General features: G+C 35.0%; 1 protein-coding gene across 3 annotated transcripts in view; it reads right to left on the bottom strand.

The window, feature by feature from the left end:
• Dpyd (dihydropyrimidine dehydrogenase) overlaps positions 1-18,113 on the bottom strand; it is an 831,933-nt gene that overhangs the window by 575,697 nt on the left and 238,123 nt on the right. The window lies entirely within an intron of this gene.

The following is an 18,113-nucleotide window of genomic DNA, read 5'->3' as shown; positions in this document are numbered from 1 at the left end:
GTAGCCAATATAGCTATATATTGTAAACCAATAGCTCATGGTTTACAATTTTGTGAAACCATTCCTGTTTTAGATACTGCTAATTTTCAAATTTTGCAATTACTTATGCAAATGCAACTAAATTTAAGAGAATATACTCTTCCTTAACTTTACAAAACAGTTAAGAGCTCATACTGTATTGCTTGGACTTCTTAGGGCAATGCCACCGCAGATTTGTATACCAGACAGCTTATAGGCCTTACATAGGAACAGTCAGCCAAACAATCTCATTCTTTACATCATCAAAATAGTAATAGCTTGAGATAGCAATCTGATACTTCTAGAGTAAGTGCAGGTCAAATTGTAAAGCCTTGTCCTGAATGTCCTCAGTTTCTACCTGTACCACATAATGGCGTCAATCCTCGAGGACTCCTACCTAATCAATTATATGGAATGGATCTTACTCATATTTCTGATTTTGGACAATTAAAATATGTACATGTGACTATTGAAACCCTCTCAGGCTTCCTAGTTGCAACTGCTTTAACAGGAGAAGCAACTAAAAATGTAATTAGTTATTGCCTACATTGTTTTTCTATGCTGGCTGTTCCAGATGAGATTAAAACTGATAATGGAACTGGCTATTACAGTTGAGCATTTGATACTTTTTGTCAACAATTTAATATTACCGATATCACTGAGATTCCTTACAATCCTCAAGAACAAGTATTGTGGAACAGGCCCATGGAACCTTAAAACAATAGCTTCATAAAATAAAAAAGGGGGAGGTATATCCCCATACAGCACAAATTTATTTAAATCATGTTCTTTTTATCTTAAATTTTTAAAAACTTGGATGCCAAGAAACTTTCTGCTGAGTGTCTATGGCACCCTACAACTAGGAATATTTATGCCTAGGTGAAAAGAAGGATCTACTTACAGACATATGGCATGATCTTGTTAGGTATTTAATATGGGGAAGAGGGCATAACTTTATTTTTTCTGCAAGGTGGTGAAGGAGTATGGTGGCTGCCAGAGTGAATGGTGAAACATGCTGATACTGGGACAAAAAAATGATGATGACCTGTGAGCTTGCTGAGTGCCTGACAATACTGACTGGGAAGCTGTATTATCGAACATATATATGTTCCTGACCAAGTTTGCTTCCCTATATCCCAGATGGGACAAGCCACCTTGCCTCAAGTTTTTAGACCTTGTGGGACAGAGAATCAAAAGAAGTTATAATGATTCTTGTAGTTTTCTTAAATGTGACCAGTTATTTGGTCTCAATCATAAACTGGTACAAAAATCAATCCAATATTAGAAGTAACAGTCTTTATTTGGAAGGCTAGTTTGGGACATTTTCAGAGACATATTTGGGAGTTAGCTGCAGTTCTCTATGATGTTATGTTAGCAAGAAATAAAGTTGGAACAGGATCTGTATTTTAAACAAGTGTTAGTGCATGTGCTAAAGCTCTTTTAATTGTCATGCTGAAATTACTTTTGTTTCTTCTACAGTATTTAATGTAAGTTTTATTGATTGTACACATTCTAATTGTGTAAGTATGTTGAAACATGGCATGTCTGTTATAGTGGTCTATCAAACAGTTTTTGTTTTATTGCCCTGAGTATTACAGGACTTGGTATTCTGAAAAAAGCTTTCAAGTACTGGAAGAAGTGAGTCAGGCTTTAAGCAGAAGCAAGAGGGAAGTGGCTTGATTATTGCTGATATAACAGTTTAAATTACATTAATTGCTAGAACCATTGCTTCTGAAATTGCTTTGATGCAAGAAGTTAAGACAGCTAATTTTGTTAATCGTTTCTCAAAAAAAATGTTACTAATGTGTTGAGCATACAAGAAGATTTAGATAGAAAATTTTAACAACAGATTGATGCTCTTTATCCTACTCAAGTTTTTAGAAAAAGGTTCAGAGTTTAAGAGTAAGGAGCCATCTCCAGTGTCATGCCAAATACAAATGGAGTTGTGCTACTTCTAAAATTTACAATGATTGTCATTATAATTAGGAAAAGTTTAAAGACACTTGCGGGGGATATGGCATAATTCCAATGTCTCTCTGGAAGTTTTAACTTAGCTTAGTGGAATTTGAAGAATTTTTCTCTGCTGAGCATTGATGGTGCAGATACTGCTGATAAAATTATCCATGGCCTAGGTCAGTATTTCCATTTTGGCCAAGCTTTAAGAATTGCATATATAGCTTGTCCTGGGGATTCTTTGATTCCTGCCTATCATGTTAAAGCATGTCTTTAACCACATCAACATGTTGGCAGCCAAAGTACATGGCTTGAACCTGAAAATGGAGCAACAAAGAGAGTTATTAATTTAACAGTCTGGCAAGCCAAGTATGGGTAAGATTCTGCACAGAGCCTTAACGGACTAAGAAAGAAGTGCATTACTTTTGATAATGCATAGTATAAGATGGGTAAAGAAGGCATTCTTGTCAGAATGACCTAAGATAGGCTTAATCTTGTTTGAGAAATAAAAAGGGGAAGATGTGGAGAGCTTTTGGAACTTCTTGGAAGAAATCTGATATTCGCCAAGGACAAAAAATTGGGTTTCAGGCAGGAATCTGACATTAGGTTAGAAGAAAGAAGTATTCTCAGGCAGAAATCTAAATCTTAGGCTAGAACAAAGAAGTAATGTCAGGCAGGAATCTAAATATTAGGCTAGAACAAAGAAGTAGGCTTCAGATATAGAAATGACTTTGGGCTAGGACAGGGAAGTAGGCTCAGATATTTTGGTCATCCTAATAAGCCCTTAGAAACAGTGATCATGGGAGTGATCATAGGACTATGTTTATTGCCTTGCTTGTTCTTTGATTATTTGTGTTTATTGTATTGCTTGTTTCTTGACTATTTGCATCTATTGTATTGCTAGATCCTCAATGTAAAACTGACCTGAATACTTGCATGCAATTAATGGTATAAAAGCAGATGGAAAAAATAAATATATATATATAATTAAAAAAATAAATCAAGAAATTTAGAAAATTGGTATCTTGAGTAGAGTCACTGTTATAGTAAACCTTAGTCCTCTGAAGGTGGACAGTGGATAGAATGTGGCAGAGCGTGGAACTATGAGTGATGGAAATTCTACACCATCATGAACATAGCTGTTTAACCATTCTGGTGGGAGGTGTGATGATAAGCTTTCTGGGAACAACATATAAAGCTTATGTTCATGAGGTCTCATAAGAGGATAAAGAGGATAAGGGATTCTGTTAAGATTTGAGCTATAGGTTACTCATGTTATATTAGGGCAATTTGTCTATATTTTGTGTCCTAAAAGTCTGAGTAAAGTTAAACTCAAGAAAATACATTAATTCAATTAGCAGCAGAGATTTCAAGATATCCAGGCTGTGTCATGGTAACTGTTCACTACATTTGGCCAGATTTACAGTGAATGTACAGGAAGGGTGGCAAAAGATATTTGAAACTATACAACTGGGGTTGAACGGGGTATAAATCCTGTTAAGCTGGAGAGAGTAAATATAAACAGAGTGACTATAATTGTTAAATGTATATAAAACAGAAATCATAAGTTTCTCTGTAGAACAATAAGTACTTTGAAATGAAGACCCAGCCTATAGAAGTCTCTGGTAAAACCATTTTATAAAGCATTTATTTAAAAGTAGAACACATCAAAAGAACTATTATGTTGTTCTGATAAAAAACATCACTGTTTAGGAAGATTTTTTCATATTCAAATATGAAGAGACTATGAAGCCACATATGTTGCAAAGGATTCAGGCCACATCTTAAGCAGACATCAAAATCTGAGATCATTTATGTTTATGTTGGTTAAAATCTTGAAGAACATATGAATTGTAGGGTGACCATAAGGTTCATGAAAGCTGTTAAAATTGTTCAATGAATAGCAGTGTCAGATTCCCCAAATCAACCTTTTTTGGGGAGAGGTCTATTTGCACAGCTTTAAAAATGAAGCCAAAATTATAATGAATACCTCAGGAGGTACCAGAACATAGAAATAGGTCACCTACTGAGAAAGCTGTGAGCAATGCTTAGTTGTGGAGTGATGTATGCTTTATTCAAATGATCTTTAGGTTAATGGCTTCTCAATGGATACCAGATCATGTAACTGAGATCTCTGTATACTACATGTAAAGATGGTTTGACATAATCTTTCCTTATATATATCCATTCTCCATTTTGTAATACTGATATGTTCCCCTATATAGGAGAAGTATGAGTTTAAAGCAGTCCCATAGATAACAGATTGTCCTCAGTCTCATATGAGTTTCTAGACTACTGAACAGTGTTGATATTAGTAAGACTTTTAAAACCTTAAAATCAGATAATATAAAATCGATGCATTTTATATTATCACATGGTCATGAGCTTATAAAGTCAGGAGCAAATGTTAGATGCACATATGCTCATGCCATTTGAATTTATACACTTTACATATAACCTTTTGACTTCATATCAGAACTTTATGAAAATCTAATCAACAGAAATAAGTATCATAAAATGAAAATAGTTTTATGGTTATGTTGCCTTCATAATTTTTCCTTCTGTCTTATTTCACAATGAAATTTCTATTTCTGAGGGGGAAAAAACCTATAATCTGAAATGTGAGTTCTATTTACCACCAATAGCCTAATACTTTTCTATCTCTATCTTATAGTCAAAAACTTTATAGCTGAATCAACTTCTAGACTAATATTTAGTAATTTCCAAGGTTTTTTGATTTTCTAATATAGCCCAGAATGTTATAAAAAAATTCTCGTTATATAGTTACCAAAATATGTTAGATGGATTTCTTTGTTTTTTAAAGAAACAAATGAAACTTTGACTTAACATATCCTAAAGAACTATGATAACCAAATATTCCTACAGTAAATACCAGAGAAAAACAAACATATAAAATTCTAATATTTTTCTATTATAGTAATAAGTAATTTTTACTATTTATTATACTAACATAATAGTATATACAATTTTTCCTAATATATTATGCATTCATGTTTTTAATTCACTCTGCTTTTTGTTATGCTTTGTAAGAAATAAAAAGCCAAACTTTAGTCCAAAAGAAAAGAAAACAAAAAATAATACATCAACCTTTAATTGACTGTATTTCAAAGCAGGTCAGAGCTATTAAACTTACATATGTTTTCTAGATATCCATTGTTACCTATCATATTACATCATACTTAGGAATATCACAAATTCTATTAATTATCTAATTTTGTTTACTATTTATGCTTTATTCAAATGAGCCCTGGTTTTACTAACTCAGTAGCAACATATTTCATATAGCAACACATTTCATACACATTTTCACAACCAAGATGGCCTTATCTGGCTTAAATATTGAAATGATTAATAAGCTTATATAGAAGTATAAGATATACTATCAAATGTTTCAAATGTCACATCCCTATGCTCTAACAGTAACAGCCTTTATTCCTCAGTGGCTAAGATGGTAATTGCCTGTCCTAGCTTCTCTTCTAGGGTAGGGCTTTCTGAGTCCCTTTTCCACCCATAATAGAATATTGTGATAGCTTGTCATTGTGCAGATCTTAAGGTAAAGTCAATGTTCTTTGGCTTCTGATAGACTAGCCATGTTCCTGCAGATTACCCTAAAACCATGCACATACTGGATTAATAAGTGTATTTGGTGAGTTTAAAAGAGGAGAGTGATGAGTTGATTTGATCCCAACAGATATTAGAGATGTATCAAATTCTCAATGAACTAAAAGTTGAGTGAAGTAGGGAAAGGTAATTGTTAAAATCTGTGATGAGGAATAGAGTTAGAGAAAAGAAAATGTAAAAAGTTAAGAAGGCTTTATTAAGTCCTAGACACAAAGATAATCATAGACATATGTGCATAATTCTAATATTTCTAGTATATTTCTGATATATATATACATATATATACATATGTATATATCTGCAAATAAAGTTTCACAAATGAGAAATTTTAATTCTCATTTATTTTGTAATTTTAATTTGTCCATGTGTTTTATTTTTTGACTGTGGAATCAAGTTTGTACTTATTTACTAAAGAATGACTTAAAAATAAAACATTATATCCTACAAAGGTATAAATGTAGGCTTATTAAAGTCATTAATGTTTGAAAATAAGTACAAGTGTAACGTCATTTAAAAAACTGTTTTCTATATACTTTTTATATAAGATGTTTGCTAAAATCATAGGTAAGATATGAGGAGCTCGGGTTCCTTAAATCAGCACTAAATCATGGTCATCTAGTTTGTCTATTTTAAAGCAATCATAGTAAAAAGGCATTGATGAGCTTACTTCTGCTTCCAACACAGACCTTCTATTTGTTTTTTGACTAGCAATATATATATATAGATATTCTGAAAACAGTTTAAGCGAATTAGACTCAGGCAAGAAATAAATTTGATGACATAAAAGTTAATCTGTCTCATACGCAACATAGATTTATCATTTACATGGTATCCTTAACAGTGTAAGAAATGTGACCAACCAATGATTTTAAGTAATTCACTGATGCTTAGCTTACTGACCAACCCTGCCCTCATTGATATTTCAAGTTTAGTTTCACGAATGCTCAGATAGAACTGTCTGTTCATATATACTCTACATTTGCTTTTGCACTTCAAAGACAGATATGATATTTTTATATATGATACACAAACATGAAATATTTGCAGTCTTTTTGTTTAATTGAATATTGCTGTAGAGAACTGTTAGAAATTTGGGAACAAAATAACATTTGTTCCTTAATATTACTCTTTAGCATTGTCCTTTCCATACTGATCCACTCAATGAATTAATTTAGCCTTCTCTCTTCATAGTTGTGCCTTATAACTCAATTAAAGGCCTCATGTAATCACAAAAGACACATATCAATTAATCTTTATGGGAGATAAGTTTATTTGCTAATACAACCTGACAATTATAGACTCAATGCCAAAAACTAGCCTCAGCTTGGAGAAGGTTTCTGAGAGAAGGGCTGTCTGGGAGCAGTGAAATGAACACCTTGAAGTCAAATCTTGGGTTACAAGCTGATAGCCTATGTTTTGCTTGACAGCTTTCCAGTTTGCCTCTCTCTGTATTCTGCTCTAGATAGCTTTCTCTTGCTATTCTAAAAACTTCTGGATAGCCATCTCCTGCAGATCAAAAGCCTAGGTTTTTTTATTTACATATCCATTCAGTCATTACCCTAGGTTCTGTTTTGATTGTCCCATGAATCATCATCCTGTGATCACAAACCTTTGATTCTTACAAAGACACAACAAGCATAGGCACAGACTGTAATATAGCTGGGAGGCCCAGTCCTGAAATGATCATTTCTACCATACCTGAGCCTGGACCTAAACTCCCTCTGTGCCAGGCTGAACCTGAATTCAGGAATCTATTTGTCCTTTTATCTGCCTGCCCCTACATCTTTCTGACAAACTGGCTCATAGTGCAGTTCTTGCTGCTTTTTCTAGGTCTGCAAAGACCCTCGGATGATTCATACTGCATCCTTATATTTTGCATAGTTGAGAAATTACATATTTTATGAAGTCATGTTTTCAGCTTTCTTTCCCACAGCTTTAAGGACTGTCCTGAAGGTCATAGTATTCTACCATTTTGCTGTGACATTATACATACCACATCCTCTGAGATTCCTGCTGTCTCTGATTATCATGGAGTCACTGACCTTGGTCAGTGACATTCATCACAGGAGAAATGTAAAAAATATGTACTTTATTATACAAACAAGCCACATACCCACAGCAACCATCAACACTCATTGAGGCCCATGCCTCGCTGGCTCTGTTTCAGGCACAGGAACCATGTCATTCCATCCGTGCCATGGCCAAGCAGGACTCAGCAACTGAATATATATACATACATATATACATACATACATACACACACATAATTATATATAGTTATGTTGAAGTAATTATTTGAAATGGCAGCACCTAATCTTCTATTAAATACTGAGCCAGAGCTGCCGTTTTCCCAACTAGGCTAGGCCTGAGGCCATGAGTGAGCAGTGGAGGTGTGTTCTCACTGCTGCAGCAGTTAAGGCAGCCAGAGACACAGGCCCTGCCACCCACAAGACACTAGTGTGGTAGATGTCTCTGCCAATCTTCCATGCTGTCTCTACAAGGCTAGGCTGTGCCCAGACCATCCTGCCATCTATGCGGTCCCAGTAAGAAGTAAGACTCTAATGTGTAAATATTAACCAAAGGCTTTATATGTTTGGTAATGCTCAATAACATATGCCCATACAATTAGAGGTGTTTCCCAATTAGCAAACCTAAATATAAGTTGTTACCCAGGACTGTTCTCCTTACCTGTGTGGGTCTTCATCTTCCTACATCTCTCTCTTTCCCCCTCCCCTTACTCCTCCTCTTTTTTTCCTCTTCGTCTTCTTTCTCCTCCCAACTTAGCTCCACCTACATAGTTATATATATATTATATGATACACACATACACACACATATATATATATATATCATATCACTGAAACTTTCTGTAAATAATGCACATGATGTAATAAAAATTACATGTAATACATGTCGTAATATAATTTGTACTATCCCATACATTAGGATAGCACTGTCAAAAATTCTAAACATGCTCAAAATTATGTCATAACACCACAGAAACTAAGCATAAAATTTTGGTGGCCAAACAATTACATTTTTGAGTATATATATATTCAAATAAATAAATGTTGGGATCTACAGAAACAATTATGTACCCATGTTCACAGAAGCTTTATTTATAGTATCCAAATTGTTTAACAGTGGGATGGCTACTATTAAATTATGTATATAATAAATATATGTATAAATAAACAGGTAACAGCTAAAATATCAAGGAGATTTTGATACAGAGTTTTGAGAATAGCATGGTAATTATAGTAAGACACTTCATATTTATAAGATATCTGGATGAGTTAAAATAGGCAGTTATAATGTTGCACTGTAAAAATATTTTTGAGAATGAATAAAAGCTATTGTAGCATGCTAAGATGATGAAATAAATGTGACTAAGATGCTGCAATTAAACATTTTTTACAAATAATATTTTTATTTTATTCTTTGAGAAGTTCATATATGTGTATTATATTATTGTTGTTGTTGTTGTTGTATTCACCCCCAGTGTGAAAGTTTGTATATGCTTTGTCCAGGGAGTGGCAATATTAGGAGATGTGGCGTTGTTGGAGTAGGTATGTCACTGTGGGGGTTGACTTAAGACCCTCATCCTACCTTCCTGGAAGTAAGTCTTCTACTAGCCACCTTCAGATGAAGATGTAGAACTCTCAGCTCTGCCTGCACCATGCCTCCCTGGATGCTGCCATGTTCCCACTTTGATAAATATGAACTGAACCTCTGAACCTGTAAGCCAGCCCCAATTAAATGCTGTCCTTATAAGAGTTGCCTTGGTCATAGTGTTTGTTCACAGCAGTAAAACCCTAACACCAGACACCCAGTTATTCTGTCGCCCCTACTCCTCCTACAAGTTCCCACCCCAAATTTGCCTCTCAAGTTTAAGATCAATTTTTTTATAAAATACCACTGAATTTAGTCAGTGCAGTCCTCTGTGCAAGATGGAAGGGTCATGGAGTATCTACCAGTGACCAAACCTCTGAATGAAACTGACATTTCCTCCCTTGGCAGCCATCAACAGCCACTAGTTCTTCAGTTAGGATTGGGCCCCATCAGCCCCTACCCATCCCTACCTGAAAGTTGACTAGCTTGAACTAGTGTGAACCCACTGGCCTTATCATGTCCAGAAGGTTTATGTTACATTTAGTTCATTTAGATTTGTGTAGTCTATTTTGAGAGAATGTCTTTTTTGTGTGTGCCCCTTTGTTGCTTGGAGCTCTCTTTATGGCACGTGTTGACTCTACATGTGCCTGCCTCCCCATCCCAAATACAGGGACTGGAGTCATTGGACAGTATTTCAGAGTGTTCCAAATTTTAATGGGTTAATTTAAAGTTTATTGTTAAAGAGAAAACACAGTTGAACTTTTACACAGCTGAATAAGCTACATACACTTAGTGAGTTGTTTATTAGTTGTGTTAAGAGGGTTTCAGGAGGCATATATTAAAAGACATATTCCTTTCATTGAAAAATATATTCTTTTTTTGAGAAGGTTTTCAAGATGATCACCCCCCACACAGATTATTTTCCCATTCAAAACCCCTCCTTATTGGAGCTAAAGACATTTTTATCATTTTTCTAAAACATATTCATTCTCTCTAAAATATACCTTCATACTGCTATGCATATGGAACAAGCTTCTAATATATTAGGAGGTTAAAAAAAAGGCCTAAGGTAAAAGTAACTACACATTATTCACTTGAATTTTTAAAATTTAGCAATGATCGATTTATTCATGACATGCAGTTATTAAGAATTAAGTGAAACTATCATGTAAAGTTCTGTATAAAATAAAAGAAAATCTAGATGTACACTGTAAGAATTTGTAGACCCAATAATGCGAAAACCCCATTCAACCTGGCTCTATTCCTATAAATTTCAGAGACACTGGCACAATTATGAACCATTACCCAAATATCAACGTTTTGTTCTTCAAACTTAACTCCATGAATTGAAAGTTGGATCCACAATTTATTTCATTCACACAAGCAGAATGAACATCTGCTAACTCCCTGTCATGGGAGTGTGACTGTGGTGGGCAGGGTGTGAACGGGGCTGCTGATGTGTAGTGTAGGTCCTGTCTGCACAGCAGGTGGCATTGCATCAGTAATCAGAGGATGCTAAGGCACATCAGTGGTTCTCACAGATTTGGAGATAAGAAAGTAAGTACGGTCAAACTTTGTTTAAAAACTTCCTTTTTCTCTAGTACTCACAGTAAATATCCTTCCAAGTATATTTAGGGAATTATAATTATGATATTCAAGATTTATGTTAACTGGTCTTGCAGTACTGGGTTTCTGTGTACAAATGCATGCTCTAATTTGCCGTATCATTAACTAATGTGAGTTTAACTAATTGAAAATGAGCAAGAGAAGTAAACTGGGTTTTGTCTGTTGAACTGAGAATACAATTATACCAGCTGTTCCTTGCACAATTTAGAGACAAGATCTGGAGTACTTTAATTTGATATAAATTTTAATTGTATTGCCTTTAAAGTTGATCTGCTGCTGCATTCAGCACTACTTCGGCATGGATCTTACTGGGGCATTGAAGTGAAGGAAAAAAGGACCAACACACACACACACATATACAGAGGACCAAGGATTGAACAGACTGGCTCTTTGACAGAGAAATTACAACATCACAGAAGCTTGAGGTATGCAAATGCTCCACATGCAAAGTCTTCATAAAAGTGAGATCTACAGGACATTACTATCCAGAGGAAGGAAGCTACTGTGGCCTGGTTTCTGTACACACTATCATCAACAAGACCTGGAACAGTAGTCTTTGCCATTCAGCTGAGCCTCCACTGGGGAAGGCTTTGCCACTTCCTCATGGGTCTGAGGCTAGTGTCCAGGACCAGGACATGACCATGTCAACAATACACTCATTCAGGGCTTTTTGTGCCCTGTATAGTTTGTGACTTAAAACCATTTGTGCCAGCCAGGGACACCTCTTAAGAGAGTATCTTACTTTAGAATATAGAGTTGAAAGGTCCTTAAAATCAAGTATTCCTTTGTATTATAGAAGTTATTAGCACACTTCATCTTGTTAACTAAGGATGGTATAGCTTGATTTTAGAAATAAGAATTGATAATAACATAAATTATCCAGAAGTTCCGTATTCTTATATTACAAAAACTTGACACAAAGAAACAAAATGCATACTGAAACAAAAACCCACTTTCCTTCAATTCACATCAATTGCTTGGCAATTCTTTAGTTTTCCTGCCTCTCATTCATTAATTTGCAGTGTTGCTCTCCATTTTCCCCAATTTTACACAGTAATAATTGCCACAAAAACTAAAATCGGCCATAACAGTGTAGAGTCTACCGATGGAAGAGATATGCAGTAACACAGTTCGTAGCTTCAATCTGAAAACCACTGTTCAGTCACATGCATTCAGTGAGGTCTGGAAGTCTTCACAGACAACTACTGAATTGAAGAAGGTGTGCTACATTATTCTTAGTGTTTCAGTGATAATACACACTACCTCACTGACTTCTGCTTTCCATTATTATCTTTGTTCCCCTCCAACATCAACATCTGATTTGTAGAGGACACCTCAGGCCGACTACATTTGCAAAACAGTTACCACATTTACACAAATAATCACAGTCCATTTCCAGAATCATTGCTCCTGTCCTATTAAAATTCATATATTTAAGATGTAAGATTCACGTTTATATTGAGAACGAGGACATTTGGAGTTAGACTTATTCTAGGTAATCATAAGATTAGGGTCTTCTGCTTTGATATTAACATTTCTTTAACAAAGGACAGGTTTTTAAAAAGAGAATGATTAGATGAACCAAGAAAAGGCTTTGCATCTCAGCAACCACCTTTTGAGCTAGGAAGGGGCCTCCACCAGAACCCAAGCATTTTGTCCCCTGAGCTCAGACCTCCAGTTTCTAGACACTGAGAATATTTATGTGTGCCGTCTGCACCATCTAGTCTGGGGCCTTTGGCCAGTGTAGCCCCAGTCCATAATGACCGTGCTCATAGTATGTGCTCAGTAAGTTCTACTCCAAGGTTCAAATGGAGTAGATTTCAAGATTCTCTTCAAAATACAACCAGTAGCCAAATAAGTGGGAAAAAATAAACGTTTTGCTTCCTTCAATGACTCTCTAATCCTCTTATCAACTGCTTAATGATAATAATTCATTAAGATACTGGGAAGACTTAGCAAATATTAATTCTTACATAATTGAAAACACCATTTTCCCCTCTTTAACACACATGGAGAAGTGTATCAGAAATCCATCTCTATCTCTAGTCCAAGAAATCTAAAGATGATAAAAATATTACAAAAGGATAAATATTATTTATACTTTTCCATAACTTTTATTAAATAAAATTCATATAATTTATAGAATATTTTAGAGGAAACATTTATTTTAATTAATTAATGACCAAATAAATATGATTATTACCATGGACATTATTTAAAAATTTCTACCCATAAGATAAGATGTTATCTTAAAAATGGTTTTCTTTGTAACTTCAATTTTTAAATTAATTTGTTGTATGTGGGTGACACATATGTATGAAGGTAATAGAAAATTTTCTGGGAATTTGTTCTTTTCTTTCACAATGTGGGACCTACGGAAGTCACTCAGGATATTCCCTTGACTGTACCCAATGAGCAAATTCACCGGTGCAAAAAAAAAAAACATAATCGTGTAATTCTAGATACCATAAATCATAAATAGAGCAATTACATAAGAATTAATCAAATATATATGACTAGATATAAAACAAGGGGTAAGGTATACAAATATAGTTTTGGTGGAGGAAAGATGGGGAGAGGGAAAGAGAGAAACAGAGAAAGGCAGAGAGAGAGGGAGGGAAAATGAATGGATTTTAAGTGGTTAAATGTAAATATCTCAAATCATATCAAGGAATTATAACATTCTTCATATTTTTTCCTTTTCTCTAAGTTTTTTTTTTCCTCAAAAACACTAGCTCCCAAAATTCTTTTTGATATAGTGAATAAGAATATGATGGAAACATAAAGTATAAAGTATAACATTATTCATAAGTTTTAAGGAAGTAATAGATAAGTACATCTAACCAAAAGTAATAAAAAGAATACTGAATTCCATTCTATAAATGCAATAAAGTATATCATTATGTATGAACATGAAAAAATATTTGCTCAGGTGTATTAGCATGAGAATTCCATGGAGGATATGTTCCATGACAGGAAATTTCTTGGAGTATTGATATTAGCATCAAGAGAGAAATTGAAGAATTTTCTCAGTGAGGAAAATTATAAAAATAAAATATTAGAAAATATTCCCTTGGAAAGATGGGTAGATATGGAGTGATGAGTGAAGTCTACAAATAGTAACTTTAAACAGAAAGGGTATTTTCATAAAGCTATAGTAGCCTGATGATAGTCTAGCTCACCCCAAGTGTCATAAAGAGTTAGTGAGAACGTGTGTGAGACAATTACTAGACAAATCACAATGGTTTTAAGTAGAGAAGAACATCATGAGGATAAGGGTTACTCAAGATCTTTGGCACGGACAATAAAACAGTTGCAGGATTAACATCAACTGTATGAACTTGGAAGCACAAGGACATTTAGCCATCCTCCAACAGGCTTGCCTAGGGCCAGCAGCAAAGCTGAACACATAAGGGTACTTGAATCAAGCCTAATGATCTACCTTTGATTCTGGTACTCATGATAGAAAAATAATTACTGATTCTCAGAAAACATGGCACTCACATGTGTTCAAAAACATACAGACATGACCACAAAATGAATAAAACAGCAATTTAAAAATTAAAAAAGCAATCTTCCTTGTCTATCCCATGATATAGGCTAAAAGGCATGTAAGATCTACTGATGTGAGGGTCTCTAAGGGAGCACTATGAAGATGTTCTCAGAGTCTCTATTATCTTTTTCTATTTTCATAAGATGACCAGCCTACCACCTGCTTTTGAAGATTAATATGTGCTTTCTATAGATATGTTAATATGATCAAAGAATAATTGCCCTACATCTCTTTTTATCCCCTCTGGGGCTTTTCATGAACTCATTAACAGATGATTTAATGAACTCTCAGCTGGAATTCCTTTTTCCTCATTTTCAAATTCTTAGGAGCCATCTCACAATTATATGAGAGTACTTACAAGTGATACTAGATTAAACAATATTACAAATTAAAAAACAGTAATATTCACAGCAACATATTCATGCCTTTTTGCTTACAATTAAGTCAAGTTTATTATTTTAAATAATGTATTCATAATTGTGGATATTGAGTAGATAACCAGTTTTTACCTGGGGGGCAGGAGTAAAGTGGGTGTTCTAAAAACTTTATTACATTTTCGTCTAAATAAATAGAAAGCATACGTGATTATCTACAATTTAGAAATTCCTGATTAAGAAACTAATTAAGAATAACTTTTGCAGAGAATAATTCTGGCTGTAAGAAGACACAAGAGAGTTAAGTAAAGGCCACAGCACAGCAAATTTAATACCACAGCTTCTCAATGGATTTTCTTAATTGTAATTATCTCTTCTTCTGCTGTTATAATATTTGGTAATCTTCACATTACAAAATAGCCTCTCTCTAGTAACTGAATGAAAAAAAAAGTAACCCAATTGGTGATAACAATGAGAAAGTGAAATTAAACATACACTCTAATTTTTCAGGAGTGTAAAGTTACCGAGTCCAACAGCATTAAGTAGGGTAAAACAATGCAGGCAAGTGTCCTTAGAACATGCTTGCTTTCTATCTTGGGCCCAGAAAAGCCTCATAACTTAAATTATGACATTTGCTTGCTTATTCTTACTCTCCCTATAAATTTTATTTTCTACAGTTAGTGGAAACTTGTTGGTTGCTGTTAGAATTTTCAGAGTTCACTGTTGCCTTTCTGTTTTTCTTTTTTTCTTTTTTTTAAATTGCATACTATATTTATGATTCGGATTTTACCCATTACCCCATTCCCCCCACCACCCAGTAACCTCATATCTCATTCCCCCTCATACTTCTATGAGGATGTGCCTCCACATACCCCCTCCAACTTCCCCCTCCCCACCATCGAATTCCCCCCCGCTGTGTTCATCCTTCATGGGATCAAGTATTTCCTCTCCCACCTATGCCTGACAAGGCCATCCTCCCCTACATGTACAAATGGAGTCATACTTCTCTCCCTATGTGCTCCCAGGCTGGTGGTTTAGAGCTCTGGGGAGCTCTGGTTGATTGGTATTGTTGCTCACCTCATGGGGCCACAAACCTTTTCAGCTCCTTCAGTTTTCTTTTTATTTCTCCATTGGGAAACTCTTGATCAGATCAGTAGTTAGATGTGAGCATCTGCCTCTGAATATGTCAGGCTCTTTCAGACAACTAAGGAGACAGCTATATCAGTCTTTTGTCAGCATGCACTTCCTGAGATCCACATCAGTGTCTACCTTTGGTGACTGCACATGGGATGGATACCCAGGTGGAATGGTCTCCTTCCTTCAGTTTCTGTCCCATACATTGACTCCATATTTGCTCCATTGAGTATTTTGTTACTTCTTCTAAGTAGGATTGAGGCATCCCCTCTTGGTCTTCTTTCTTCATGAGCTTCATGTGGTCTTTCTGTTGAATCTTGGCTATTTCAAGCTTTTGGTCTAATATCCACTTATCAGTGAGTAGATACCATGTGTGTTCTTGTGTGATTGGGCTACCTCACTGAGGATGATATTTTCTAGTTCCATCCATTTACCTAAGAATTTCTCAAATTCATTATTTTTAATGGCTGAGTAATACTCCATTGGGTAAATGTACCACATTTTTTTGTATCCATTCCTCTGTTGAAGGACATCTGGGTTCTTTCCAGCTTCTGGCTATTATAAATAATGAACATATTTTAATATTTATTATATTTATTATATTATAATATATATTATAATTATATATATTATAATTATATATAATAATATAATTATATTATAATGAACATAGTAAAGCATATGTACTTGTTATATGTTGGAGCATCTTCTGGGTATATGCCCAGGAGTGGTATAGCTGGATCCTCAGGTAATACTATGTCCAATTTTCTGAGGAACTGCCAGACTGATTTCCAGAGTGGTTGTACCAGCTTGCAATCCCACCAACAATGGAGGAGTGTTCCTCTTTCCCCACATCCTTGCCAGCATCTACCATCACTTGAATTTTTTGTCTTAGCCATTTTGACTGCTGTGAGGTGGTATCTCAGGATTGTTTGGTTTCCATTTCCCTGATGACTGAGGATGTTGAATGTTTCTTAAGGTGCTTCTTGGCCACTCGAGTTTCCTCAGTTGAGAATTCTTTGTTTAGCTCTGTACCCCATTTTTAATAGGGTTATTTGTTTGTCTGGAGTCTAATTTCTTGAGTTCTTTGTATATATTGGATATTAGCCCTCTATTGGATATAAGATTGGTAATGATCTTTTCTCAATCTGTTGTTTGCCATTTTGTCTTATTGACAGTGTCCTTTGCCTTACAGAAGCTTTGCAATTTTATGAGGTCCCATTTCTCAATTCTTGATCTTAGAGCATAAGCCATTGGTTTTCTGTTCAGGAACTTTTTCCCTGTGCCTAGGTATTCGAGGGTCTTCCTCACCTTCTCTTCTATTAGTTTCAGTGTATCTGGTTTTATGTGAAGGTTCTTTATCCACTTGGACTTGAATTTTGTACAAGGGGATAAGAATGGATTGATTTGCATTCTTCTACATGCTGACCTCCAGTTGAGCCAACACCATTTGTTGAAAATGCTGTCCTTTTTTCACTAGATGGTTTAGCTCCTTTGTCAAAGATCAAGTGCTCATAGGTGTGTGGGTTCATTTCTGGATCTTCAATTCTATTCCATTGATCTTCCTGCCTGTCTATGTACCAATACCATGCAGTTTTTATCACTATTGCTCTGTAGTACAGTTTGAGGTCAGGGATGGTGATTCCCTGAGAAGTTCTTTTATTGTTGAGAATAGCTCTTGCTATCCTGGGTTTTTTGTTATTCCAAATGAATTTGCAAATTGCTCTTTCTATCTCTATGAAGTATTGATTTGGAATTTTGATGGGGATTGCATTTAATCTGTAGATTGTTTTTGGCAAGATCACCATTTTTACTAAATTAATCCTGCCAATCCAGGAGCATGGGAAATCTTTCCCTCTTCTGAGATCTTCTTCGATTTTTTTCTTCAGAGACTTGAAGTTCTTGTCATACAAATATTTCACTTGCCTGGTTAGATTCACTCCAAGATATTTTATATTATTTGTGTCTATTGTGAAGGGTGTCATTTCCCTAATTTCTTTCTCAGCCTGTTTATCCTTTGAGTAGAGGAAGGGTATTGATTTGTTTGAGTTGATTTTATATCCAGCCACTGTGCAGAAGTTGTTTATCAGGTTTAGGAGTTCTCTGGTGGAAGTTTTAGGGTCACTTAAGTATACTATCATATCATCTGAAAATAGTGAAATTTTGACTTCTTCCCTTCCTATTTGTATCCCTTTGACTTC

This window comes from Arvicanthis niloticus, chromosome 4 (assembly GCF_011762505.2).
Source record: "Arvicanthis niloticus isolate mArvNil1 chromosome 4, mArvNil1.pat.X, whole genome shotgun sequence".
Lineage (NCBI taxonomy): Eukaryota > Metazoa > Chordata > Mammalia > Rodentia > Muridae > Arvicanthis > Arvicanthis niloticus.
This window is presented reverse-complemented; position numbering and strand designations above follow the sequence as displayed.